Source organism: Lonchura striata, chromosome 1, assembly GCF_046129695.1.
Source record: "Lonchura striata isolate bLonStr1 chromosome 1, bLonStr1.mat, whole genome shotgun sequence".
Taxonomy (NCBI): domain Eukaryota; kingdom Metazoa; phylum Chordata; class Aves; order Passeriformes; family Estrildidae; genus Lonchura; species Lonchura striata.
This window is the reverse complement of record NC_134603.1, coordinates 64,673,636-64,701,112: the sequence shown is the minus strand read 5'-3', so window position 1 is coordinate 64,701,112 and position 27,477 is coordinate 64,673,636. Positions and strand designations below refer to the sequence as shown.

The window sequence follows — 27,477 nt, the reverse complement described above, 5'->3', positions numbered from 1 at the left end:
AGTCTTTAATATTCCTGCTGAGCAGTAAGGCACAATAAGCATGCCAAATTGAGATGGTGCATGAACTAGACAGTCTCTCAGAGATTCCCTGTTCTTAACCATTACTGATCAGAGTCTACTGCATAGAGGAGAGGCTATCTCGTAGGGAGCATTGCAGGGAAACAACCCTTGTTCTTTGCTATCTGCACAGTTTTCCTTAAGTGTCAGTCCAAGCCTGTAAAACAAGGATACCATACTAACCACCACACCCATTTTTGTCCATCCCTCCCAAGGCAATGCTTACTCAGCTGTGTAATGTTCCTCACACACATCTTCGTGTTGCACATGTCCTTATGAAACTAAGCTGAGGCAATTAGAAAAGCTTAAGCATGTAAGTATTGCTTGTTGACACACCATGGAAATCTTCAATGAAAAACTAGTTGGCTCCTGGATAAGGTAGCACAGCGTCTGCTGCGTCTTCTTCTAGAAGAAGAGCACATCAGAAGCAGGTGGGAGATTTCTCTAGCACAGCAGCCACAGGAAATCTCAGTGCATTATGGACAGTTGGGACCAACTGAACAATCAGTATCAAATTAAGGAGGAAAGAGCTGGGATGACTTGAAATCTTTTGCACTCTTGTCATAGATACTGTGATATTGTGATATTGCCTGTCTCTCTAAATGAAATAACAATAGAGAAGCCTCAGGGCAGATTGTCTGCTTCCCCTCTCTTGGGGAGTATGCCTTATTTTGCTCAGCATATTAGAGGTGGCAGATCCATTGTAATACAATGTCAAAGGCCTTTGGGATTTAAAAGTGTTGTGTGTGTGGTATTGGAAGGGCAAAGAAAAAGCATTGACCCTACCAGATGTGATCTTTTCAGGTGGTATGTATGCACTTAGGTTGACCAAGCGTAAAGAAAATGAAATCATTACAGATGATTGTCCAAACTTAGAGCAAATATAATTATTTTAATTGATTGCATAGCTCCATAGCCTTTAATAAAACCTCCTTGAGGAATATGGCAAACTTTGCATTACGGATTACATGATGGCCCCAATAAACTCATTTTCTTAAAATCTGATTCACTTCTGCTTTAACATTTGACAAAAATGTTGGTTAGATCCAAACAGCTATTTGAGAAATACTCACCTGTGTGAGGAAGTATTTTGCCATGCTGACTGTTTTGTACTCACACACAAACAACAAATCCAGGTGCAAACTAGCATGGTAAATTTTTTCTGGTTTGTATTCAGTTATTTTTTACTCACCTGTATCTGGCAGAAAGTTGTTTTCATCTGTTCAGCAAGTAGAAACATTCTGCTTTCTGTGAGGTGGCTATTCATGAACAGTATCATTCTTCCACCACAATAAGGCACACGAGATAGAATAGAAACAATTGTTAACAATGCACAGCCAATAGAAAACATCTGACAAACCACCCACATGCTAAAAGTGCCTTGTCCAAACGATTCAATGCATAATTAACAAATGTGTCTGCAGAAATCTGCCCATTAACAATTTCCAAGTGGAAAACAGGGATGGATCCTGCATTTTCAGACTATCTGTACTGGATGTAGTAGGACAGTAGGGTTGCATCCTCATGCTCCCAGAGAACAGAATCATTCTTTGTCTACATATACATTGCTCAGAGCAGTTCAGTTTAAGTTAACAGAAGGTATGGAATTGGTGAGTATAAAGGAGGTGCAACAAACCCAGTCTGGGCATTTTCACGGAAAACAAAGTTGCATAAATATGTTGCCCACTCCAAGGATCCAGTGGGTTGATCTTGGCCAGTGGCTAGGCACCCATCTGTGCTCTCTCAATCCTCCTCAGAAGAGGAGCTCAAAAATTTCATGACTCAGAATGAATTAGATAATTTACCAATTACTGTCACAGAGAAAACAAACTCAGCTTGGGGACTTGAATACCTTGCAGTAGACCAACAAAACCCTGCTAGCTGAAATACCAATCAACCTGAGTTGTGACCTTTTAGAGTAGACAGGTGTTGGAGTAAGTACATGACTGCATAGAAAAGACTTTTTGTTTGGACAGAATAACAATCATTATTCTTGTTAATTGAGGTAAACTTTGAAGGAACTATGCAGACACACTGATTTGTATGTAAACATCATTTGTTTCCCATCAGTTTTGAACAGCTACTATTTCTCTGTATAGAGTATGGATTTTAAGCAGTCACTGTTCCAATGCAGGTAGTTAGAAGTAGCTTTTTCTGCAATATCTCTTGAGTCTGTTTTCCCTTTTTTGGGCAAGACTCTTAGGAACTGTTCCAGCTAGTGTGCAAGAAAATTTTTGATGGCAGAAAATTCTGAGTTTCACTGGTACCTTTGTATTATTTCACATTCTAGGATAATTAGAATAAGCAAAGAGTTTATTTTCAGAGTTCTTTACAAGACCATCCATAGTTCAGGAAATAAATAATTAATACAATTATAATTGTAATAATCCTCTGTACAGACTTATGATATTCTTTTAGTGTTTTAGGATTTTGCATAAATGAGTAGCTAAAAATGTCTACATGAGGTCAGATGGGTCTGTCTACCTAAGCCAGTATCCTATCTAAAACAGTAGCCAAAATACCAAGTTAGCTTGGCCTAGCATGACATATTCAGCTTTCAGTATATGTAACACTCTAAGAAGCCATGCAAACATTTTCTGTCCTGAACAGACATTGAGTAACCACTATGAAAGTACTGGAAGAAAATCCTCCTCAGGTTTCTGCCTGTGTTCACTTCCCAGTGACTGGGGTCACACCAGGCTATGCCCCATCCCTCCTCCCACCTCCTGGTTTTCAATGGAATAACATGGGTCAGTAGCAGAAGGGAATAGTGATAGTAACCAAGGTTAGTGATCTGGGCAACCAAGAACTGTGGGGCAAGAAACACCCCACAACTTGGTTGCCAGCTATACAAACAGAGACCTAGTCAGCCAAAGTCAGTCAGAACATTTCCATCATAGTCCTCTAGAAGCGTTTCCTAACCATGGCCTTTTATCTGTTCAGAAGCATCGGCCATCCCATGGTGGATGTCACAAGCCCTTCACTTGTAGCATAAGAGTCTCAGGGGGAAATCTTTAATAGATCTGCATCAAATGAACAGTAGATGGACACAGAATTTAAGCAACCTTCCTTCGTCACTAAAATAATGGTATTTTATCACCACAATAAACAGGAAGTGACAACTCCATATATCCTATATCTATCCATTTGTCTGGGAAAATCTCTATGCCTCCCATCATGAGACACATGAAACAGTTAATATGAAGACCACTAACCACACAGGAATGGCACTACCATTTTATTCTTTTTTGAGGGGAGAAAATTCAGTATCACCTCTTATTTCCATAAAATGACAGTTTTGTTTACCAATCCCTTTAGTCTTCAGTAGTAGTTGGATGCTTGGAGGCCAGACCTGAGGATCCTCAGAAAATCCTAGCCTAAAGCCTGCCTTCCTGAGTAGGCTGCACTATTTAAACTTGAAATGGTCCATAAGCCCCTCTATTAGATATGTTTATAGAAATCTAAAATCACATATTTGCACTAATACTTTCTAACATCTGCATGTTGCAAGAGATGACTAAGAATTCAGAAAAAGAGCAAAATTAATGAGAAGAATTGGAACAGCTCTATTTAAACCAGACCAAAGGACAAGCTCCCTTGGTATCACCCTGCAACACTCTGTTAAGCTTCTTAACCTGAAGGTTTATACCATGCAGCTTTGGGTAAAACAAAGGCTAGTACTGGTCAATGTTTCTTTCACCACTGCAGTGGCTTGCTTTTTGAAGCCCACACATGTTTGCAGCTTCCCACTACATCCTGTGGCAATGAGTTCCACCCTTTAATTATGATCCTTGTGGAAAGCATCCTCTCTTGGATTTCATGTTTTAAACTTGTCAGCCATTCATTTTATTGTAACTGCTTCCTTTGCTATGCAATAAAGTGAAAACCCTTCTTTATTCACTTTCACAGTACTGCTCATTATTGTCCTGGGGCTCTCTCACAGTCTTTTTCCTCATTTGTCCCTCTTCCATATGAAAATCCTAAAGCCTTTTCTTTTTCTTTCTTAGTACAGAAACTATTAAATACCTTTGATCATCCTGTCACCCTTTTCTTTATCCTCCTATTGCTATCCTGTCATTTTTGAGATGACTGGAACTGTATTCAATATTCAAAATGCTAGGTGGGCAATGGATTTCTTTGGCAGCATTATCATGTTTCTTCTGTTTTCTGTTCTATTCCTAGTATTTCCTAATATACTGCCTTTTTTTTTTTTTTTTGATCGTTGATGTGAATTTAGGTGACATTTTCATAAGGCTGTCTAAAAGCTCTCTTTCCCAACTAGTAGTTAATTTCACTGTGTGTTTATAGATTTACCAGGGTATAGGCAGGACAGCTTAGTCATTTAACCTTGAAAACGCAGCTAAATTATAAGAGGAGTTGGGCTGTAAATGGAAGAATGTTGGTACAATTTCATACTTGCTCAGTTCTACTGGCAACTTTTATTCTTCTAGGTTTTGTTATACCAGAGGTTTTTCTCATATATGTGAGGCAGTGTGAATGTTCACCACAGATCTCGCTGTTTTAGTGGGTTGTTGATTATTTTAGCAGAACATTAATTCTAACAGAAAACTCATTCAGTAAAGAGTTCATTCAATGACTTTTAGAGAAAGTTTAGCTAATTTTGCCACTGTAAGGCATATCCTGACCAAAACCAAACTTCAATATCAGGTAGAGATGCATGGCACTTCAATCTTTTTCATAGCTGAAATGTTCTATTAGTATCATAATGATTGCTAAAATGTAGTTCTGGAGCTTAATGAAATCTGGAATTTAATAAATCACTTCGGTACTGTAAAAACCTAGCTGTGACAGAACTTTTAATAGTTGTTTCTAAAAGGGTGCTGACAAAATAAATATATTGCTGCAAGTCGATCAGTCTCATCTCTGACTTTAAAAAAATTGCAGTTATATTTTAATGATTGCTGTCAAAAATTCCTTAATGGGCCAAAGACACCTCAGTATCAAATTACAAGTAGAGATCTTTTCTAAATGAGGTTTTCATCTGTCTCCTTTCATGGAGTGGTAGTCATTTGACTTTGTCCTTGTTACTATAACCTTTTGTTTTAAAATTTGTGGCTGCACTACAGTACAGAAGGTAGAGATCTATGAAGTTTTCCTGTTAATGCAGTTTTCTCTGAGGAACATTTCTGCTCCTTACCATTTCTGTTCATTCCTATGTGTTATAGGCAGAGTTTTATTAGTATAGATTTTATATCTCCATTCTAGTCTAAGTCCTGGGGATCTTGGAAAGATTGACAGTGGAAACATTATTTCATAGCTGAGGTGGTCTGGCTTTGGCCAGCAGCCAGGTGCACATCCATCTAGTCTCTCACTCCCTCCTCTCGGCAGAACATGAGGAGAAAATATGATAGAAAATCTTACAAATTGGAATAAAAACAAGAAGATAATTCAGTGATTGCTATGATAGGTTAAAAAAAAAAAAAAAGGCCAGGCAAATTTGGGGAAAATTAATTTAATTTTTTCCCAATTAGAAATAGCATAGGAAAGTAAGAAACAAAGACAACACTAAAGCCTCTTTCCCTCTGACTTTTTCATAGGCTCAACTCCACTCCTTAATTCCCAACTCCCTTTACTCCTTCCATCACAGCCAGCATAGATGGAAGCACTCATCTCAGTCTTTCAGTTACATTTTGATTTGAAGAGCTAAGAGGGCTTCTTGATACAGGCAACTCCCCTGTCTGTTAAGGACAATTGGAAATTACAAAGCTAGACTTTAATGAATATAAGTAGAATAATGTTTAAGTACAAAGAGATAGTCTCAGCTATTAGACCATGAATTAGGAAGCCAAATACATTACAACTAGTCCAAAAGATAGCAAATGAACTCATAGTCATTTGTTTGAAAGACATTTAGTGATATGATTTTCTGTGCTTGCTTTGGAAAGTCATTTACTCCAGTATATTTTTATTTAAACAAGAAAGGAATCAGACCTTTTTCATTTTCACTGTTGTGTGTCAACTGTAAGAGCTTAGAAATGTAGGTATGCAAGAAAATAAGTTATATAATTGCTCTTCTCATTGTTCTGACTCCCTATGCACTCCGGGAAGTTTGATCTGAGCAGTTCAGCTTCTGGAAGCCCATAAAATCCCTACAAATCCAGTTGAGAAATAAAAACATATTTTATGAATTAATAATCTCATAAAATGGGAAAGCAATCTATGTTGGACAAGTTTTGGTTTAGTATTTGACAGGTGACAAAATTACTAAATCCTTGATTCTTTTCCTTTTCAGAGCATACTCAACACTTTTAGATATCTTGAGATTGCAAAAGCTGACCATCAACAGCAGGTTTTTAAATATCACTGCTCTTCTGACAAGTAAGTTCTCCATTCCAGGTTGTTGTTTTTGTTTTGTTTTTTTTTTCTCACTGGTATTCCTGACTTGTATTTTATTCTTGTATTTATTATATGGACTATCACATTCATTTTCTGGGCCAAGTAAACATGAGTGCAAATTTAATAGTATGGAGCTGCTCTTAAATTTCCCAGTTAGAATGAAACCTATCAGTATTACAGATAGAGCTGAGATAAAGCATTGACTCACCTGTTTGTCCCAACTTGTAGTGCTAATGGAACTGTGGTCATATCTCTGGATCTTTTAGGAACATCTTTCCCATTGAAATATTTTAGGGTGGAAAAATTAAATCATTTAAATATTTGTATGTTCTTGCTGGACCTAGGGAAAGGAAACTAGAAAAATTTGGAAACTGCTGGAAATAATTGTGTCTGAGGATTGTCTCTACATTTAGAGGAAAGAGTATTAGAAGAACTGGGAAGGATTGGGAAAAGTGGAGAGGGAAAAAAATTTGCATTGGAATGAGGAGGAAGAGGGTCCTTACTAAGAGGAATAGAAAAGAAAGTTCCTTTCTGTTCAGCTCTTGTTGAGGGAGAGCTTCAGAACTTATTAAAATTTTAGTTTTCCTGTGCATAAAGTTTAACTTTCATAAGAGACTGCATTATAAAGCACAAAGTTATTCTAAACAATGAAGTTCACTTATCCTAACTTCTTAAGTGAGAGATCTTATATATCCAGAGACTGCGGCTCCAAAAATGTCAATGGAGATTCTCACAGCACTACCAAATTTCATCTTTTTTTCTATTTTCATAAAACTGCTGTAATTACTATGTTATTTTCTACTTCTTGGAATATATTTCACTTATTTAACTTCAGTGTATCCAGTAGATCTATGAAATGCAGTTCTTGGTTACAGGTTGGTTCAGTTTTGACAATCATGTTTTATTACTCTGTGGATGATTGGCATTGAAATTTTAGGATTTTCTTTCTTTTTTGCCACTGCATATTTCTGAGATAAAGAAGAGAATACATTGAATTTAGTTCATACTGCATTAAACATTTCATGACCTTGTATATCATAATTAAGCATGTTTAGCTACCAGCAGTCTCCAAAAGTCTTCTGATGTATTATTTTTTACAAATGAAAAAAAGTATAAATAAATAGTGCATATAAAGAATATGCACTATTTAATAACTGCCCATGGGAATTAAAATCTTCGCCTTTATATTTATAAAACATCTTCTTTCTTATTGCTTGTTTGGTTGCTTATCAGGCATTTTAGCAATAAGCACACAGCCCAGCTTTTGAGTCTTATTTGGGGTCTTAAAGGATCCCAGGGTCATGGTTTCTATTTCTCTCTTCCCAGGAAGCAGAAATCCTGAATATCTCACGTGTTACTAAGTGATCCACCTGTTGCACTTCTGTGTGGCTCACTTTCCTATTTGGTCCAGAACACATGAGAGACGTGGATAACAATACAAGTTTCCATATCTACTTAAGTGACCATTCAGTTGTATTTTGCTAAGAGGACAGACAGGCTAGAGCAGCTTCCATTCTTCTTGGATTTGTCTGTGAGATGCAGTTTTGAAGCTCTGTCCTGTTTACCATGAAAAGCAGACCGTACAGAAAATGAAAATGTTTGGCACAATGAATCCAAGCTTAATAATTGAATTATTGAATCTCTGTGGCATTAAGTATGTCAGGACTGTGCACAAAACTGATTTATTGGTTCATCAACCCAGGAAATAAATAATAAATTGTGAGTCAGTCTGAATGGAGAAAACAAAGGGTTTAATTTTGAGATGAAGCAGGAGGGGCAAGTTGCAAGGAAGAAGTTCCATTTCTGCTTAGACAAAATTAATTTATTTTCATTAACAACATTGTGTTTGAGGCAAATGCTACAAAAGCAAAGGAGAAGGATAGGCATATACCCACAGGTTATGCAGTGGTGGTAGTTTTATTTTGTAGTACAACATTGTAATGGTCACAGGATAAATCTCCTCTTCTACTAAATAATATGGGAACATAAATCCCTCATCTCTGATCATAGTACCTATCAGCTTCCTTGGTTCTATGGTATCCCCAGCAAAGTATTTATTAGAGTTTATTTCAAACTATTCAGTGTTCTCATAAAACATTATCTCTACACAATGTCAATGGAGCACGTGCTAAATGAAAACATTGTAGAAAATACTTTGCAAGAGGAGTCGTAATTGAGGGAGAGTTTTTGCTGAAGATTTCATCAAGGTTCACAATTAGAGGTTTTCAGTATTTTGCAGACAACCTGGAAGCTGACAGAATATCCTTGTCAATGAAATTTGCAAATGATACCAACAGTCCGGACCACTAGCTCTATCAAGCACCTCGGTTGCTTGGTAACCTCAGCCCATCTATGTATAGCAACATACTGAATTTAGGGCTGAAGAGTACTAGCTTAATCAAGAGAAAGAGGAAATGTGTTCTCAGTGGTCCTAACCTTTGAGGGAATATATCAGAAATAACAGCAGATAAGCAACTTCACTGTAAAAATTGATAGCATAGAACAGAGGTTGTTGTTTTGGTTGTGAGTCTGACTTTGGTGAGACTGATACCAGAAGGATGTGTTTTGGTGCCTCTGCTTTAAGAAAGAGTGCTGTAAAAAACATAGAGGGTTAGAAGAAATCATCACTGCCTTTCTTCTGTGCATTTACTTTGTAATTAGTTTTCTGGAAAAGGGTTTGTTCCCCTCAGTTGGTATTATTAAAGTATTCTGGCTTTCTGCCAAAGTGTAGCAGTAAATAATACAGTGGTTGACCTCACTAGTTGATAATCTAGACTAGTTCAGTATTACCCAAAAAAATAAAGTGGGTAACCTCATTTTATATCGTCTTCTCCCTGCTTACTGTATTGTTGACTGGCAGTATAATTCCTGTAGTCAAAACAATGATGGGAGAAAGGACTTTGATCACTATAATCAGTCCTGTTCCACTGCTGTGAGAATATCATAGGACAGATCATTTTGACTGCTACTTTGTTTACATCAAGTACTTATATATTAGTAAAAGTGGACCTGTACTGTTGCATTTAGAGAAGTTCATAAAGATTCCTGATATATTTATTTAGATTCTTGATATTTGCTTTTTGTTTTCTTGGAAATCAATGAATGACATTTCACATTTTATATTTATTTATTTATTATATATATTAAGGGGATATATTAGTCAAATTAGCCATTCTTTGTACTGAGTTAACAGATCAGTGTGGTTTTTTCTGTGCCCTGCAAGATTTTAGAATTAGCAAATTTCAGTCTCTGCCATGGAGCTTTTCCCTACAGTAGAAAGTAAGATTTTCTGCCTTTATCAGCTCTCAAGAGATAGCATTGCATGAACTAGATATTGCATAAAGCTAACCTGAATAAAGTGAAGAAAATACCTTCTTTGAACATGCAGAGAAAGCTACACATATCTAACTTGGACTAAACACTTCTGTCAGAGGCTGTTTTCTCCAGTCTCCCAGATCAGTGGTTTGATAGTCAGCAAATATTTACCAACAGACACATAATACTTGAATATTGCATGTTATTTAATGTAAATCCAGATATTGAATTTAAGAAGTTTGGCAGTACATTGTTAAAAATTCATTTTAATTTTAAATTATCTTGTATGATATTAAAGGATAATTTAATATTAAAAATATATATTTAAATTGCAAAAAATGCACCTATTAAAAATACTAACAGCAGTTTCAGCAAAATCTATTCTTGTATTTAAAATTATGCATGACTTCCTATGCAAGCTGCCTGCAGGACAATGGAAAATGAAGCAAGCAGCTCTACTTTGCATGGCTGTTTGGAAACCCTTGAGGTATTAAAGAAGTGAAATAATGGTTTGCCTAAGGCAACAGCTGTGTTAAACTTACATGTTGATTTGTTTATTTATTAAGCATAACAAAAAGGCAAAATACTAAATTAATTATCTTAGTGAAAATAAACAGAAATATTGCCATTAAAAATATATATTATTTCTTATTTAGGGAATTTCAGAAACAGATGAAATGGACACTGAGATATAAAGGGAATATATATATTTTTGGTTCAGCTTTTGAAGATAGCATCCAGGCAAATATATTTGAGTTCTGTTTGGTATTTATACAATATGAAGAAAAAAAGAAGCTAAATGTGTATTTGATCTTTCTTTTTTCCTAGAAATGCACCTTGAGTCTTAGACACTACTCCAGCTCTGTAATGTAAAATTCTGTTCAAATGACTGTAATGCATTTACTTTCAGATATTTTTTTCTTTCTCAGATTTCTAGCAGAATTTCTGTAGTAGAAGCCAAATGGTACCAAATTCTTTGCTGTAGAAAAAGGCACAGCAAAATTCAGATGAATGTAAAAAGACTATAAATAAAAAACATTAGCCTCTGACCCAACAATTGTTCAGAAACAAGAGCAATTATGTAGACAAATGGTGCTGATCACAATCTTTCCCCACAGTGTGGCAATTGCCCGGCATAGAGCAATCCTGAATAAATAGATGTGCTTTTGACATCAGCAGGATGGAGTATGCCTGCCCACAGTGAGATAGAGCAGTCATTGACTGGGCTGACAGCTATAACAAATAAAGATCTTGGCTCAACGGGAGATGTTGAGCACCTGTGACACTTGTCTTTGCTAATTCAGATTTTTGCAGTTGAATGCAAGAGTGAATATGAAGGGTCACAATCACCTGGTTGGAGGGGAGTGGGCAGCAGAGGGGACTTCTGAACAAGGAAATCAGTTTTAGGGAGCCTCTAATCAGTCAAGAAATGCCAATGGCACCAGACACAAAAAAAGCAAAAATTCAGATTTCAAATTGTATTCAGGGATTACCTGTGTCCTCAAGATTTTGTTCTGGAGCAGGCATTGCCTGCTTTTGCTGCCCATAGTGAACCCACAGGAAGCACCTTCACTCCCTGCAGCAGTGGAAGCTCTTTGCAGCCCTCCCTTCCTTCCTAGAAATGTGTCTGTGGCCCCAGGCCTGATCCTGATCCCTCAAAGGGACCCTTTGAGGGGACCCTTGTGTGATCCCCACTTTGAGGGGACACTGCAGGGTGCTCATGGCAACAAAAGGAGTTAAGTGGGCAGGTCCTGCTGGGGTATTGGGTGCCACAGTTTCTGCTCTCATCCTCATGGATTCTCATTCCTCAAAAATTCCTTGAACACAGGTCTGTCTAACTTCTGGCATCTGATGGATGGTTCTAAGTCATGCCATCATCTCAATCTTCCAGCTAATACAGAGGAGGAGGGCAAGACCTTGAGGGATTCTGGTCCTTTCAAGGGCTGAGTGAGCCTTCCAATATGTCTAGTTTCTTTATGCTGTTGGCCAAAAGCACCTGTTCTCCAGAACTGGGAGCTTTGGGTAAGTGCCTAAAGATAGGCAGGATCACTGTGAACTTCAGTCCTCCAAGTGAAGCGTGGCCTCAGATCCTTACAGGGAACTGGAGGAGGCTGCTGCTCTGCTCCTGCTCTCCAGCAGGCAGAGGCAGCTGAGCCTCCCAGGTTCAGGCTCTCCCAGCCTTGCTCCCATGGGCACAAATCATGGATGCCCCAGCAGCAGCCCTTCCAGTGAGCACTGGATTCTGGGCTGAAAGGGTCTGCAGGGTCAGTGCGCCTGTGCCAGCCCTTTGGCTGAAGAACAGGGCTGCAGCACTCACAATATTAAAAATAGAATAAATCAATGTCGCTGCAGCTGGGATCCCTGGGGCTATGGTTTGTGTCTGTGACACCCTGCCCACAGCAGCTCCTCCTGAGGCTCTGGCAAAGGGCTGTAAGACAGACCAAAGAATTTGGGGCACAGAGAGAGTGTTTAGCATCTTTTTAAACAGGAGTGCCACTTTTGAAGTATGATTGTCCCATTCTGATAGGACAGGGCAGATTCAGTCCAGCTTAAGAGCAGTTTGGCTAAATGCAGTCCTGTGTAGCTCAACATGCACAGTATTTTTGTATTGTGGTAGCAATAACCAATTAAAAGACAACACTTATTAGGCAGATACAGACACATTATTTGCCTGTCTTGTCAGGATAGAAATGAGCAAAAAGCCAGAAGTACAGTTCATTAGGAAGGAACTAAGCCATATAATTATCCTAAGAAAATTGTCTTTGTAATTTTTTTCTCTTTTTGTTTTCCCCTAATGTTCTTACTATTCATCGAGATTTAGATATTGAATAGAAAAGCAGAGCATCTGTCTTCTGGCCTATCAACTTCATCAGGCCTGGGGAGTAGAGGGGGGAAAAAAGGAAAAGAAAATATGTGAGTACAATAGGATGAATTATTTTATTCTGCCATATGGAGTTCAAGTGGCTTTAAAAAATAGGAGAAGATCTCCACTTCAATGCTATTTGTTTTATAATAGAAACTTTCTTTTTCATCATCCTCCTACTTCCACAGGGGTCTTATTCAGTGTATTCAATCCTAGCTGAAAGGTCACTGTTGTCCTACAAGAGAGAATCCCTCCCTTTCCTGTCACTCCTGGATGCTGTGAATAGGGCTCTGTTTCTCTGAGGCTGAGATCCATCAAGGGAAGGTGCACTGGGAGCAGCTGAGTATTGCCCTCCACTCCTGGAGGTCAAGTGTGCCACCCCTGGGTGCTGCAAATATTGTGGGAGGAAAGGTATGGGCAACCCCACAAGTTCTACCAGTTCTTACCCTGCAGCACTCAGCATCCTGATCACACTTCCACTGCACTGCACCATTAATTTAATGTAATTCAGTCTCTTTGATAAATAGTTCCCTAGATAGGTAATCTTTAGTTTATATTACTTTTCTTAGTCTAGGCATTTAACATTTGTATTTGTATACACATTTTTCTTTGTGTAATCCATCAATGACTTTGACGAGGCATTGATGAAGTAACACATCTTGCAACATGAAGCAGTCAAAGGGCTGCTCATTCCAACTGAATTCAGACATTTCTAATCACAGTAATTACATTTTGTTTTAGTTTTGTCTTATGGTATTCAGTAAAAGCTCTTATTGAGTGAAACTCAAGTCTATGTAAATAATGCTCTGGGCTTTTTTCTGTGATATTGGGAGAGGACATGCAGGAAGGCTGTTGCCATTCCAGCATGTGCTGTGAAGAAATAAGAGACTAATTAACCAGTATGAAATGGAGACAGGACTCTGCTTGGTGATTTCGTTGGTTTCTGATCAGAGACCTTCGGCTGCACTGGACTGTTTGAGTCAGAGTAGAACAAAGAGCAGCAAGCCCAACACTAGAGGAGGATTTGAGCTCTAGGAGGAATGCAGTCTCAGATCCCCTGGCAGACACATTTATGAAGAGATGGCCTGTACTGCAAGAAATGGCTGTGAGGGCATAAAGGGACTTTTTTCCTGCTTGTATTTTCATACTTCTTAAATTAAACTGTGCCTATGTGCCTTTACAAGCATCTCTCTTCACTTGCTTATAAAAACTCAGACCAGCTCCAAGATCTTGCTATTAATAGGAAACATTAAACATATTTGAAGAAAAGAAACAAGAAAGACTTATTACTTGCAGGTAAAAGCTCAGAGGGAATAGGATATAAAAAGCACAGAGGAAATCTTTAGAGAGTCTACCTGCTAGTGCTTGGCATGCTTTTACTCAGTGTCTGCAAAAAGAAATTTGGGGCAAAGCTGAAAACACTCAAGAGACAGAGTAGGGATTGCACGTGTAACATCAGGGAACTCCTGTCAAAATTAGAAGAGTTTCTGAGGAAAAAGGAATGAAAATAGATAAATACTGTTTTGTAAAACAGCTACATCAGTTTAATTGTAGCCTTTCAAAACATCTAACCTCAAACAGACAAGGAGCCTCAGAGTTTTGATTTGGAAGTATGATAAGGTTGCAAACAATCTGTTAATTTTGGCTTAACTGTAGTCTTCTTTATCCTTAATTACTGGAAATATTTTCCATGTATTGCCACAGAAAAGGACAGCCTAGAGACTTGAAAAACGTGACTCTTGTAAGGCAGTGAGAGTGTACATATCAAAATGACCAGAAAGGGACAAGTCCCCAGCAAATTAAGAATGTGTATACACTATGCTTGTAGTAATGATAGTATGTTTTATAACATTACATTTAAGCAATAGTTATTTCAGTCTTATGGAGCAAAGAGTGCAATCACTGAGATTTAAATAGTGGGTTTAATTGACACTGCTTGAAGAATATTCACAGCTCTTCAACAGTTTGTATTCTTTCTCCCCTTATCCTACATGATTGTTTTAATTTAAACTAGCTCCCTGCTTTGTGCAAAGAATTATTGACGAAAATATGTCTTTCTTCCACAAATGATTAGCTAAATCATCCTTTTATTTACAAGCAACACTGTGTCCCTGTGCCCTAAATCTTGCTAGTTGGAAGAGTGGGAGGGGAAGCAATTTAATTAAGTTAACTTTATTGACACACTGGTGCTGTTGTTTAATAGCATGGCTCCTTGGAGTGTAGTGCAGGTAAATTGAATGAATGCCACAGAATATCACTTCCCTGCGTTGCATATTTCAAGCCTCTGCCAGGCAGTTTGGGATGAGCAGCCAATCAGGAAAAAGGTTTTTCCAGCCTTGCTGGTGCGGCTGGCATTTCCCATTATGCTCCGAACAAGGTGCCGAGTGTTACCCGTGCGCTCCCCTGAGTGCATTGAGAGGGATAAATCTGGGACTGTGTGATGTGCTCAGCTGCTGCATTTGGAAGGCAACTTCATGGATTGGCTCTGCAGCCATGTATCCAAAAATGCCTTTTTATGAAGGAGGAAAACTAGCGTGTGAGTCTGAATGAAAGTGCTGTGAGTAAACGATTTCATATTAAAACCTCGATACACTCTTTCTGCATGAGAAATCACACTCTAGAAGGAAAAGACATATTTTCTGGAGCTGTGCTTTTCATTAAATACTTGGGAATAAAATTTAAATTGCAAAACTTCTTTGTTTAGCAGTTTTTCGATAAAACAAAAAATGTAAAGGCTTCCACTATGTATACTCATATACAATCGTGCCTGGTACTATTTCAGTTACTGTTTCTGTTGTTAAAATCTTTGTCCTAATATCTTATTGGTATATAAAATGAGTACAACTGCTGTTATGCATCTGACTGGAACATACACCCTTTTCTGCACTGTTCTTCAACACTGTCCACAGAATCACAAAAGACAGTATCTCAATCTGTTGCACCTGTACTTTCAATCACTTCTTTTAAAAGTCAAGCCAGATACGTAATTCTGCGACATAACAGCAACTTCCTACAGCTTTTAACTCTTAAATAATTTAATTTTCCTTGATTAAGGCTGAGACCCAAAGACCAGTTTTACAGTTTTGCATGAAGAATCAAACACAGCCACTCAGCTAGTTTATGTTTCACTATGGAAAATAATAAGAGGTAGAACTTTAATTACAATTCACACTTTTCTCATACTCATTCAATTCAATATTTGAAAAGGTTTTTGTGTAAATTTTTATCTAGAAACAGGGTTTTTTTTTACATCAAATGCAGTTTTTAATTTTATATGAAAGTGGGATTATACAGCTAGGTTGTAGGGGAGGGGCACTGTTCTTTCTGATGTGGACCAGAGCAGTTTAGAGACACAGGCAAGTTCCAAGCATGTAAATCCTTCTTTACGTCAGACGTGTGCACCTTCTAACAATCACATTTAAAGAGTTACACTGATTTTTGCCCCTATGGCAGGCTGATGATGAGACTGACTGTCCTTTAGAATGTTATTTCTCATGGCACACAGGCACTTTTGGGGGTGGATGGCCCTTGGGACAATCATGTTCAGTTCCTCTCCTGACCTTTATGCCCTAATATGCCACCGACATCCTCAGAACTGCTGCCAGGTGCTTTTAATATAGAAACCCAAGCTGTGGTGCAGCTTAGTGAAACTCCAGGCACTCAGAATCTGGCCGTCTGCTCTGAGCTCTGGCCATAATGTGAAGTCCAGAAGGTTAAACTGCATTTAATTCAATGTTAGGATTAACGTGGCTTTTGACTGGCACTGTGTGTTTGTTTGTTTGCAGAAAATGATGATGTCTTGCATGAGTAACCCTGAGCAATTTACTAGCTGATATTCTTCAGTGCTCTATTAGTTTACTTTCATTAAATGTGTGCTTTGACAGCCATTGCTTGAAGTCCATATTCAATATTTGTGCAGAAAACTGCAGTTTCTATGCTAATGATTGTGTCTGAAATAAAAATATTCTGAAAGCCTTATTGTGTATCTAACAGAATAAGAAGAAAACATATTTCCATGATGTCACCCTACAGATCCTTCCAAGTACAACAAAAAATCACAGTGATTTTCATAAGTGACTGTTTTCCTGCGTAAGAATGCATATTATATTTTTAGGTGAAGTTCTTTAAAGGTCTTAAAATACAAATGCATTATAAACACCTTCATTTTAGTTTTACTTGATTACAGTTTTAAAGGACTATTAAATCAAGGTTTCTAATACTAATATTTAGTATTAATACACCAATATTTATTTAGTGTGTTTAATTCTTAACTTATAATTATTTAATGTATGTGTATATTAGTACTAATATAAATAAATATCTGCTAATTTATGGTTCTGGGTGGGGCACAGAACTCATGCTGGATGCTGTTTTAGACTTCTATGTGTATAATTTTTAGTGTTAAAATTCAACTTAAGCATCTCCCACCCCTCTCCATAGCCTTCCACCTATCTCTGCCCCTTTCTTTCCCTTTGTGCTGGCATAGTTTTTTGTAGGACTGAACTCTCAACTGGGTTATTAACCTTGGAAGGTTACCCATCTTCTTTCTTTTTCTGAAATCCTTTATAAGACAGAACATCTGGTTTGAAGTGTAGCCTCCAAATCATTGCTGCAGTGCAACTGAACAAGCATGATGGGGAAGTGAGCTGACTCAGTTCAGGCAGGCCAGGGAAAGTGCCCATCAAATCACCACTGGATCTTAAGATATGCTACTTGCTTGATGCTTTAGCCTATAAATTCTACACTTAAGTAATAGCAGTGGTATTTTTTTGAACTAAATTTTTGTTGAATACTATTGCCAGTACAGAAACAACATTTAGGGTTAGATTTAGTTTTTGAAATGTGAAGGATTTTATGAGTTTGGAGATTTTTAATGCCAAAAACTAGGGAAAAGCTTATTTTTGTCAGTGCACTTGTACCACAGATAAGGGTTATCTCGTGATCTTAGAATTGGCTACAAGAAATTTATACTTCCTATGCTTAAAAGAGTTTGCTGATTTGCTAGCTGGGTTTGGGTTTGGTTTTTGGGTTTTTTTGGTTTTTTTTTTTCTTTTTTCATGTACAACATGTATCAAGTGGATAGAAGTAACATACTCTAACATTTTCCCCCCAGATACTAGAAGAAGTTTTCCCTGTGGCAGGTCTTTCCCACACCTAAGGGACGCTGAGGCAGAAGTTTTACAGCTGCAGAGGGATGGTATCTTCTATGCTCCTGCTGTTCTGCCTAAAGACATTCCTGATTTCCTCTGTCACTGCCACCCAGCAGCTGGCAGTACTGCCCCTCTGGTTTTGCTAGTGGAGCGACTTGCATGGCTGCTCCTTAGCCTGAAACCTGCTAACTCAGCCAAGCCAGTTCAGATCCACAGTTCACACAGTTTAAAATAATCTGGCTCGTTTTGCCTTGAGCATTTTAGACAGTGTTCATGCAAACCCCTCTGTTGGCACAGCTGTGGGCAGGGTGTGAAAAACAGGGAGAAGTAATGTAGTCAAATCAGTGATACATTTGCTATTACTTAAGTCTGAACCACTTTAAACACAAGAGCAGGTGACAGAAGTGGTTGCAGCTTGGTTGTGTCCAGCAGACTTGCATTCAGGTGTGATGCTGAGCATGCAGTGGTAAGTAAACCCATATGCAAATATTTTTGTGATTTAAACATTACTGTGATTTAAACATTCGTTCACTGTTTCCTCCCTTCTTAAGACTAGAGCTGGCTTATGCCTTCATTTTGAGATTGGTTTTCTTTACTTCACATTCATTGATTGTTCATTTATTTAAGTAAGTAGAGATCAATAATGACGTGTCAAACCATTGCTACACAGGAGACAAAACTTTGATTTAGACTACAACATCATCTCTAAGTCAACCATTAGAAACATAAAAGTTGATTAGGAGGTACTCTCAGCAGCTCATGAAGCTTAACCTGGCAGCAGACAGCTAATGCTCCATAATCCCAGCTATGGAAAGGCCTAAGGAGTTTGAAGAGTTCATTTTGGTAATTTAGTAGGAAATCCATGATCATTCCTCCAGAAGAAAAATTAAGTCTATGGAGAAGATAACATGGCCTGGACACCTCAGGAGGAACCCAGATGCTGAACAGAATTGATTGGTTTCTTTGACCTCAGTCAGAAGCCTGTTGTTGCAATATCTAAGTGGATTATCTGTCTTACTGTGTATTACCATGAAAGGTTGGCAGCACCAGTGTCACAACAAGAAGATCCATTCACTTCTGCAAGGTGTATCATCAACAAAATTGCTGTTTAAATTCTCTACCAGTAGATGACAATACATTTATGACTAGAATTAACAGGAGAAACAGGAGAAGAAATGTAGTTTCTCAGCTTGGAAGTCACATATGAGAATTAATTAAACCCACTGGGTTTTGATCTTAAATAAAAAAAGTTAAATAAAATCATTGAGAGGAGCATTGTTCCCTTGCATTGTAGCATTTCAAAAATGCTGTCCACAGGAGAGAGGAAAACATCACAGGAAAGAAGCCTTGTTATTAAAAAATCCAGGAAGTCTGAATGGAACGCTGTATTACACTGGCAGTGGAGGTATTCTGAGTAAGAAACTACTTCAAAAGCACATCTGTCAAGTCAGACATGGTATTTGAAAGACTTTTATTGAAGCGCAAAAGGCTGGCAATAACTAATATAATAATTTCTGCCAGAGAATAGGAATGAAATAGTCATTTCAGTATTTTATTTTATGATCATCATTAACTGTCTTCTGCACCCAGGTTATTAGATATCCCTCAGCTGTTGTCTGCATCCACAGCATCACAACATCAATTAGTTTGGAAAAGGCCTCTGAGATCATTGAGTTCAATCTTTGGCTGAACACCACCATGTCAACTAGGCCAAGGCACTGAGTTCTGCATCCAGTCTTTCCTTGAACACTTTCAGGGACACTGACTCCACCACCTCCCTGGGCAGTGCATTCCAATCTTTAATCATGCTCTCTGTGAAGAAAGGTTAATTGGACACAAAGAGAGCTGCCAGGTTGTTCTTAAAACCTGTCCCATTCCTTGACCTTGAGGAGAGACTGAGAGAATGTTAGGGGAAGAAAGTCATATTCAGATGGCCTAATTTCCATGTAAATTCCTGTGTCAGATGTTACCTAAAGTTTTAAAGTCAATTAACAGGAAAGAATGAGATGCAGAAGCTAGTGTTCTTACATAGGCCCTGTGACAATGGCTGATAGCTGGTACATAAAGAATAATACCTAAAGGCAAGCAAGCATCACTCCTCTACCATCCTCTTGAATGGGTTTATTAATGGAAGACATGGGAAATGTAGGAATATCAGTGGTGCCACTTTAGCACAGCAAATTCACAGCTTTATTTGTGTTCTAGATTACCAGTCACAGACTGTCATGGTGCTCTGACTGAAAACACAAAGTATTTTGTTAATCTGTGTGTGCTAATTAATTTTCTGTGCTGCAGAATAGGAATATAATCTGGAAAAATTCTGCTCTCATAATGTGTATAATTTCTACCCTAAGTAATTACTTGGTCTTTTAGGAATAATTCTTGTTATTTTTAAGGATACAGGTTATAACTGATATTTGGGAGTTATAATTACTTGCTGAAAAAAAGAATCCACTAAAATACCTACCATAAGAACTTTATACGTTTCCATGTGGAGTGGATGCAATTGCCATAATTCTAGTTAAATTTGAGGTTGCCTACATACTAATCTATTTAATGGGTTTTACATCTAAGAATAATCAAAAAGAAAAATCTAATGTTCTGTCTCTAGATTTTCTGCTTTTTATATCAGATCTCACTCTATGGCTCCATTGTGTCAGAAAAGAGAAGTTTTTATGCCTGCGATATAATTGTATTTTGAAGCCCCAGGCTTTGCCCAGTAGAACTAGCTCTGATGAGTAGCTTCAATAATTTAAAAGCAAATCTAGAACTGGCAGAGGAGGGGAAAAACACTTTTTGTCAAGTTTGACCCGACATACGCATCCAGCAGTCTAGAAGAGTTTTATGGATGAGCACGACCCACTGCTTACCATGGACCTGCAGTTGTGTATGTCACAGGATGTGTTCTTGGCTAGAATAGTTCTGTAGGTTACAGGACAATCAAAAGAATGGTGGCCCTTTGCTTCTAGGGCACCTGCTGAACAAACATTACTGTAGATGGTGTTTAGAGCATATTTAATTATAAAATAATAGAATATACTGGGTTGAATGGTACCCATCAAGATCAAGTCCCACTCCTGGCCCTACACAGGACACCCTAAGAATCCCACCATGTGTGATTCTTGCATGGCAATGATTTTTCCCTGCATTAAATACTGGAGAATATAAAAGCTGATGTTTTTCATCCTTGTTCCATCAAAAGAAACAGCAGAAACAGGAGTCTGGATGAGATTAAAAGGAGAAGCAGGGAATGACTGGTAGTTCCATGTAGAAGCAGAATAGCAGAGACTATTCTACTTCTACTATGTGAAGAGAGAAGGTGAACAGGAGAGAGGGCAACTATATGAGTAGCAAAGAGGAGAAAAGAGATCAACAGACTGGGGCAAGGGAAACATGCAATGATAGAAAGACCAGAAAACTGTTAATGGAAAAAGAAGAACGGAGAAGAAAGAGAGATGGCACATTTTGTGATTTAATGTAAGGCCTAATGTGTCAGATACTCAGAACAATTTTTAATCTAAATAAGGCAACTGAGTCATCTTCTTAACCTGAATTCTCTAAGCGTTCCCTTATGACCAGATGAATGTATGTGTCATCTCATAATGTGATTATGACAGAAGAGACAAGCAAAGCAGGTTTGAACCCAACCTCTGTAGAATATAGGGACAGCTCTTAGGAAGTTGGGAATAGATGGAAAGTCATTGAATGTACCCAACATTTAAATAAGAATGCTTGAGAAAGCTGCTTTTTTTTTTAAATACTACTTAAAGATCAGTGCACACACACACAGAAACACACATATACACATACACATACACACACACACACACACACACACACACACACACACACACTCTCACAGCCCTTTTCCCACTCAAAGAGGGAGAATTGATACCTTAGTCCTTTGGGTATAGTCACATTACAGCTCAAGCAGCTGTGCAGATCTAGATCCTGTAATAATTTTTTAGCCATAAAGGATACTTTTTCTACTCACCTTATAAGCAGTCGGGCGCAGGACAGATACTATCAGTCAATTTTTTTGCAGAGAAAAAAATAATAAATTCCTGCCAATGAGCAAAAAGAACTTAAGGCAACATCCATTTACTTGTGTTCATTTAATGTGGCTTTATAAGACACTGTACACTATTGCAGCTTGTTGCTCCTCAGTAATGTTTCATATCTCATTTATGTTGTAGTGGTGAATTTGATTTCTCTATCTGCTACCCTCCCCCTGCACCCATTTGTGACATTCAACTGCGTTGCTTTGGCCAAAATTACCAAAAGTAATTTCTGTAATACAGTCCTTAATGGTACTCTCAGATTTAAGGTGAGATTGTTTCTAAAAATACTTTTATATAACTTGAAGAAGAAAATGTTATAGAAACTGAAATTTTGACTATGTTTCCTACAGGTTTCCTTGCTTTAAGGCATACATGTTGCACTGTTTGCTTTTCATGCTTTTCATGTGAAAAGTATAGGCACAGATTAGTTAAAATAATTTTATTCATCAGCTATGTGTGAAAACACAGGATACTGAGAGAGTCATCAGTAGGCTAAGAGATTATTTAAAGTGATACTGCCAAATTCTCAAGTGCCACTTCAGTATGTTAGTAGATTAGTGTTTAATAATTACTTTAAAATGTGTTGCAGATTTCAAAGTAGTCTGCTTTACAAGGGGAGAATTTTGAAAAACTAAAAATGTGAAGGCTAGATAACAACACTGCCTAGATGCTGTACAGGTTGTAGCACAATTCAGAATCTGAAATGAGAGCTGGTTCCCTCCCTCCCAATAAGGTTTGTGTGCCTGTGTGAAATAACAATATGTAGTGAACTATAATGTCTGGGAAACTAAAGTAACAAATTGATGACTATTGTGATTCAAAAGTCCATTGATCTTTCTCCCTGCCCAAGATGGGGATGGCAATGTGAGCTATTTTCAATGCAACATTTTCTGGAAAAAAGAAGTGCTAGGGGAAGTTAAAATTAGAGCTATCCTCACTTTTTGCAATATTAAAATATAGATGATGAATCACAGTCAATGTAGATAAACCACTTACCTTCATAATGCTGAGGCAGGATGGGAGCAAAAGCTCTCCATTCAAATATCCTGTTGGATGCCTGTATCCTAACCGACAGGCAGTAATCAGGGAAAAGCACTACTGAAATTAATTCCTATAATACTGAGGGGTTTAATGAAAATCCTGATGACAAATTGTCTTTGTTGTTCTGCTCACCGTTTTCTCTCTTGTATCCTAGGTTAATTACAGGGCATTTTAAGAGAAGCTTTTTGAGCATACTATACATGGAGAAGGAAAAGTAACATGCTGTCACTTTCTGGAACTTGCCTAGACTCACAAACACATATGAATTTAATTCTAATAGTATTTTAATCTGAGGGTTCATAGTTTATATTTTTACCTGTCAAACACTCATTTAGCTTTTCATAGTATAACAGGTGGAAGCAAAAAAACAGTATTCTCCCTCTTGCTTGTCTTTCGTAAATAAAATGAAAGAAGCAGTAATTGCACATCTCACAACCCCATTTAGGACTAAAAACCACAATTACAGAATGTTTAAATTAGGCACTGCTGTGAGTTGCAAAGCAGGCAAGACAAGGTTGCTGAAAAGTGAAACAGATGTTGATAGGCAGCAAGCAAAATTCATGGGATGCTGAGCTGGGAGGGGTTCTTTGAAATCTCTCTTGTTTCATTTTCCAGCCATATTGTCAGACTTAGTTATGGATCATTATTTACCAATTAGTATTTGAAATTATAAATAATCTAAATTATTTATAGTCAATAAGCCTTGAGCATCTCTACTCCATTACTTTTCATTTCACCTTAGTGAATGAATACAATTAAGTGACTATGGCTCCTTGTAAAAGTTCACTTGCATCTAAATTGACTTTGATAGAGAAAAAAGTTTCGTTTAAATTCTTTTTGCACTTCGTTTTTTCTGAGAATCTTTTGTCTAAAATTAACAAGTACGTTGAGCAAAAACTCAAAGTTTTCAGAATGATAACGGCAAATGAAAACAGAAGGTTAAACAGCTCATTCTGGGAACTGTTCAGCAGGTTCCCATGGGAGACTGTATAGAAGGGGAAGGGGAAGGGGAAGGGGAAGGGGAAGGGGAAGGGGAAGGGGAAGGGGAAGGGGAAGGGGAAGGGGAAGGGGAAGGGGAAGGAAATCCTGAGAGAATGCTGCTCTCTGAGGACAACCTCCCTAGACCTGGGCTCAGCCCAGTCCATAGCCCATGCAGTCACACAGGCACAACAGACAGGCAGGGAGCTCCATCTTCTCTCCAGTCCAAAAGGCAGAGGAGGCCAAAGAGAGCTACTCAGGAGCAGAGTGTTGTCAGTCCTGTAGGCAGGGAATTACGAAAGTCAGAACTCAGCTGTATTTGAAATTGGCGAGGAATGGAAATGGCAACAAGAAGAATTTCTAGAAGTAGAATCAAAAGGAGGTCTAAGGAAGATGAGGGGCTATGAAGCAAGGAAGCAGAGTTGAAGCAAACATAAAAGGCAGAGCAACTCAGCATCTTCTCCTTGGTCTTTCATGGCCACTTCTGTCCCTGTACCTCCCGGGCAGAATCTGGTAATATCGCATTAGTGACCAAGTGAGCAAACTAGACATATGCAAGTCCATTGGGACATGAGAGAGTGTATCCAGTGATGTGAAAAAAAGGAGCTGAGGTCATTGCAAGGACTGCTTTGTATCTTCTTCAAAAGGTCCCTAGGAATCAGAAGACCCTGAAGGCTGGCAAGAGTTACATGGGTATGGGCATGGACACAGATCTGGGGAACAATTTGCTGATAGAGCTCCCTTCAGTTTCCACAAGGATTTTGGAGGAAACCCTTGTGAAAACCATGTGCAATCACATGGAGGACAAAAAGGTGATTTGGAACAGCATGGATTCACTAATCACAAACTGTGGCTGAATAGTCTGAGTGCTTGCTCTGAGAAGATGGCTGGCTTGATGGATGAAAGAAGAGGTTATTTATCTTGGCTTCTGCAAGGCCTTGTTACATGGTATTCCTACAGCCAAGTTGGTGAGGCATTGACTTAAGCAGTGGACTACAAGGTGAACCATTGGCCATATCATGAGACTCCAAGAGTTGTGATCAACTTTAAAAAGTCCAACTGATGAGTGATTTCTAGTAACATCTTTCAGAAACCATCACTAGTGTGGATATTCATTCATTCATGCCTTCACTGCAGATGTATCCAGTGGGATGAAATAAAGCCCTCAGCAAGCTCACAGATGACACCTGACTAGGGGACCAATTAATGAGCCAATTAATGTGCAGGGCTATCATTCAGAGCATTCTCAACAAGCTGGACTATAAATCTAGCAGAAACTTTTTTAAGTTCAACACAGGCCAATCCAAATTCCTGATCATGCAGCACGACAGGCCAGACACCAACTGGCTCCAGAGCAGCAGTGCATAAAAAGTCCTGTGTGTCCCAGTAGACAAAGAAAATCCAGTGTGAGTCAGCAGTGCATCCTGAAGGTCAACACCATCCAAAGCTCTACTAGCAAGAGAATAGCCAGCAAGCTGAGGAAAGTGATTCTTTGCTCTCTGTTTGGCACTAGTAAGACTACTTGGAGGACTGTGTTCTGTTTTGGATTCCCCTGTACAAGATGGACATTGACGTAGTGGAACGAGTCCCTTGGAGCACCAGGTGGCCAGAGCACATTACATACATGGAGAAGCTGACAGGAAAAGTGTTCTTCTGTCTGAAGGTGAGAATAAGGAGGGAGCCTAATTGTTTTCACCTGCCTGTTGGCAACACACAGATAAGATAGTGCAACACATAGATAGTGCAACACATAGAACTAAAGGCAGCAGCCTCAAGTCACAACATAGGAAATTTTATCTAAGTATCAGAAAAATCTTTCCTTTCTTGTGTGTGTATATGTGTATATATATGTGTATGAAATACTAGCACAAGTATGAAGACACTCTGGCATTTCCATTCTTGGAGATCAGCTGAAGCTCTCTCTCTGTGCAAGCTCCTGAGCAACCTTTGAACTCAGATGTAACTTCAAAGCTAATCATGTTTGGGTAGGTCCAGATGAGCTCCAAAGACATCTTCCAACCTGCTAATTCCAACAGAATTTGGTTACTTAAATGGCTGCTTTAATGATTAAAACAATATTCCTGGGATACTTCATATTTTGAAGAAAAAGGACGGTGAAAATACAGAAATGTATGTCATTACTGCTAAGAAATATTGTAGGAAATTGAAATTACAGAAATGTATGTGTATTGAAATTACAGAAATGTATGCCATTACTGCTAGGAAATATTGTAGGAGTGATCATGTAAACCAGGATCGATTGTGGGTTTTTAATAACAGAAGAAAAAATGTCATTTATCCCAATCTACTTATCATTCCTCACACAGATGCCATCCCTTACCATTCATTATCTTACTTATCCATAGAGCCTTGTTTAGGTATTTTTACTTCAGGTGAGTCCCTTGGGGCTGGCAAAAGATTCACAATAGTACAGCCAGGATGAAAACAATCCCCCCTACTGGCTGGACAATGCCCTTACCTACAGATAGGTCCAAAAGTCAAATGGACTGTTCCATCTCATCTCCCAAAATGTACAGTTCATCCCACACCTGTAACCCTCCCCTGAAACATCAGGTGTCTGTGACCCCATTGGCCCAAGTCTTGCTTCAGCCCACCTTGAAGCCCCCTGATAAGGGGTCTCCAAGGGGCCAGACGCCTTCTTGGATCTTCCCCTCTCTTGGAACTTCCACCCTCTCCTAGAGCATCCTCTTGTCTCCCTCTACCCCTTGCCTCTCCCTTCCCCCACTCCCTCAGCCTTGCCATGTGCTGCGTCTGGCAGCTCCAAGCAAGACCTTTCACCATCCCTAATAAACCTGATATTCTAAGAGCAGCATTCAGAGATCTCTCGTCTGCATCCATCCAAACCATCCTGGAGCCCAGCATTCCCGCAATGTATAATTAGGACTCGTTTTTTTTTTTTCAGTTCCAGATTGAACATTTACCAGCATTATTCTTGGTCCACACTTTTATCATCAATCACAAAGAATTGAGATCATTTTGCAATTTTTCAGACATCTCTGGCTTTTACTACATGGAGTAATCTAGTATGATTTAATCTCACCTCACTATTCAGCTTTAACCAAATTACTGAGGACTATGCTGGACAGTACCTTTCCCTACACTAGAAATCTCTTTGAATTGTGAATTTAATTTTCTGCTCTGTGTTTTCTATTGTCTAACCAGTAAGGCGGTTGTGCCCTGTAAAGAAAGTTTCAGCCTGGGAATCTCCAAAGTCTATTCCATAGTATTCTTTACACCTATATAAATTCTTTTCACTTTTCTGAGGTAGAGTCTGATCTCATTTGGGTTCCCCTTTCATATCCAAGTTGCTTATCAGCCCTACAGATATTCTGGCAGACTTTCTGTTTTGGAAGTGCTTAAAAATATTTTATTATTAGTTTTATGCCTTTGGAAACATGCTCTTCAAAGTAAGTTTTTGGCTGGACTTACTAAATTTAACTTTCCAGAGTTTTCTGATTGGGAAACTTCCACTTTCAGAAGAATTTCTAATAATCACAATTACTGTGCTGTGTATTGAAACAGCGTAGAAAAAATCAGAACTCTGGGCGTTTCTCTTTTCACATTTCCTGCCTTTACCTCCAAAATGACCTGACATTAACTGAAAGAGGGTAGATTTAGATTAGCTATAAGGAAA

General features: G+C 38.4%; 1 protein-coding gene across 10 annotated transcripts in view; it reads left to right on the top strand.

The window, feature by feature from the left end:
• Nucleotides 1-27,477, top strand: part of LOC110469722 (poly(rC)-binding protein 3) — a 497,662-nt gene that overhangs the window by 320,865 nt on the left and 149,320 nt on the right. For 9 of the 10 annotated variants that reach the window (XM_077784941.1, XM_077784945.1, XM_077784942.1 and 6 more), the window contains one exon: nt 6,311-6,396. The exons of the other annotated variant lie outside the window; for it this stretch is intronic. The gene's annotated coding sequence lies outside the window, so the exon portion shown is untranslated. The remainder of the gene's footprint in view (nt 1-6,310; nt 6,397-27,477) is intronic. 10 annotated transcript variants of the gene reach the window in all.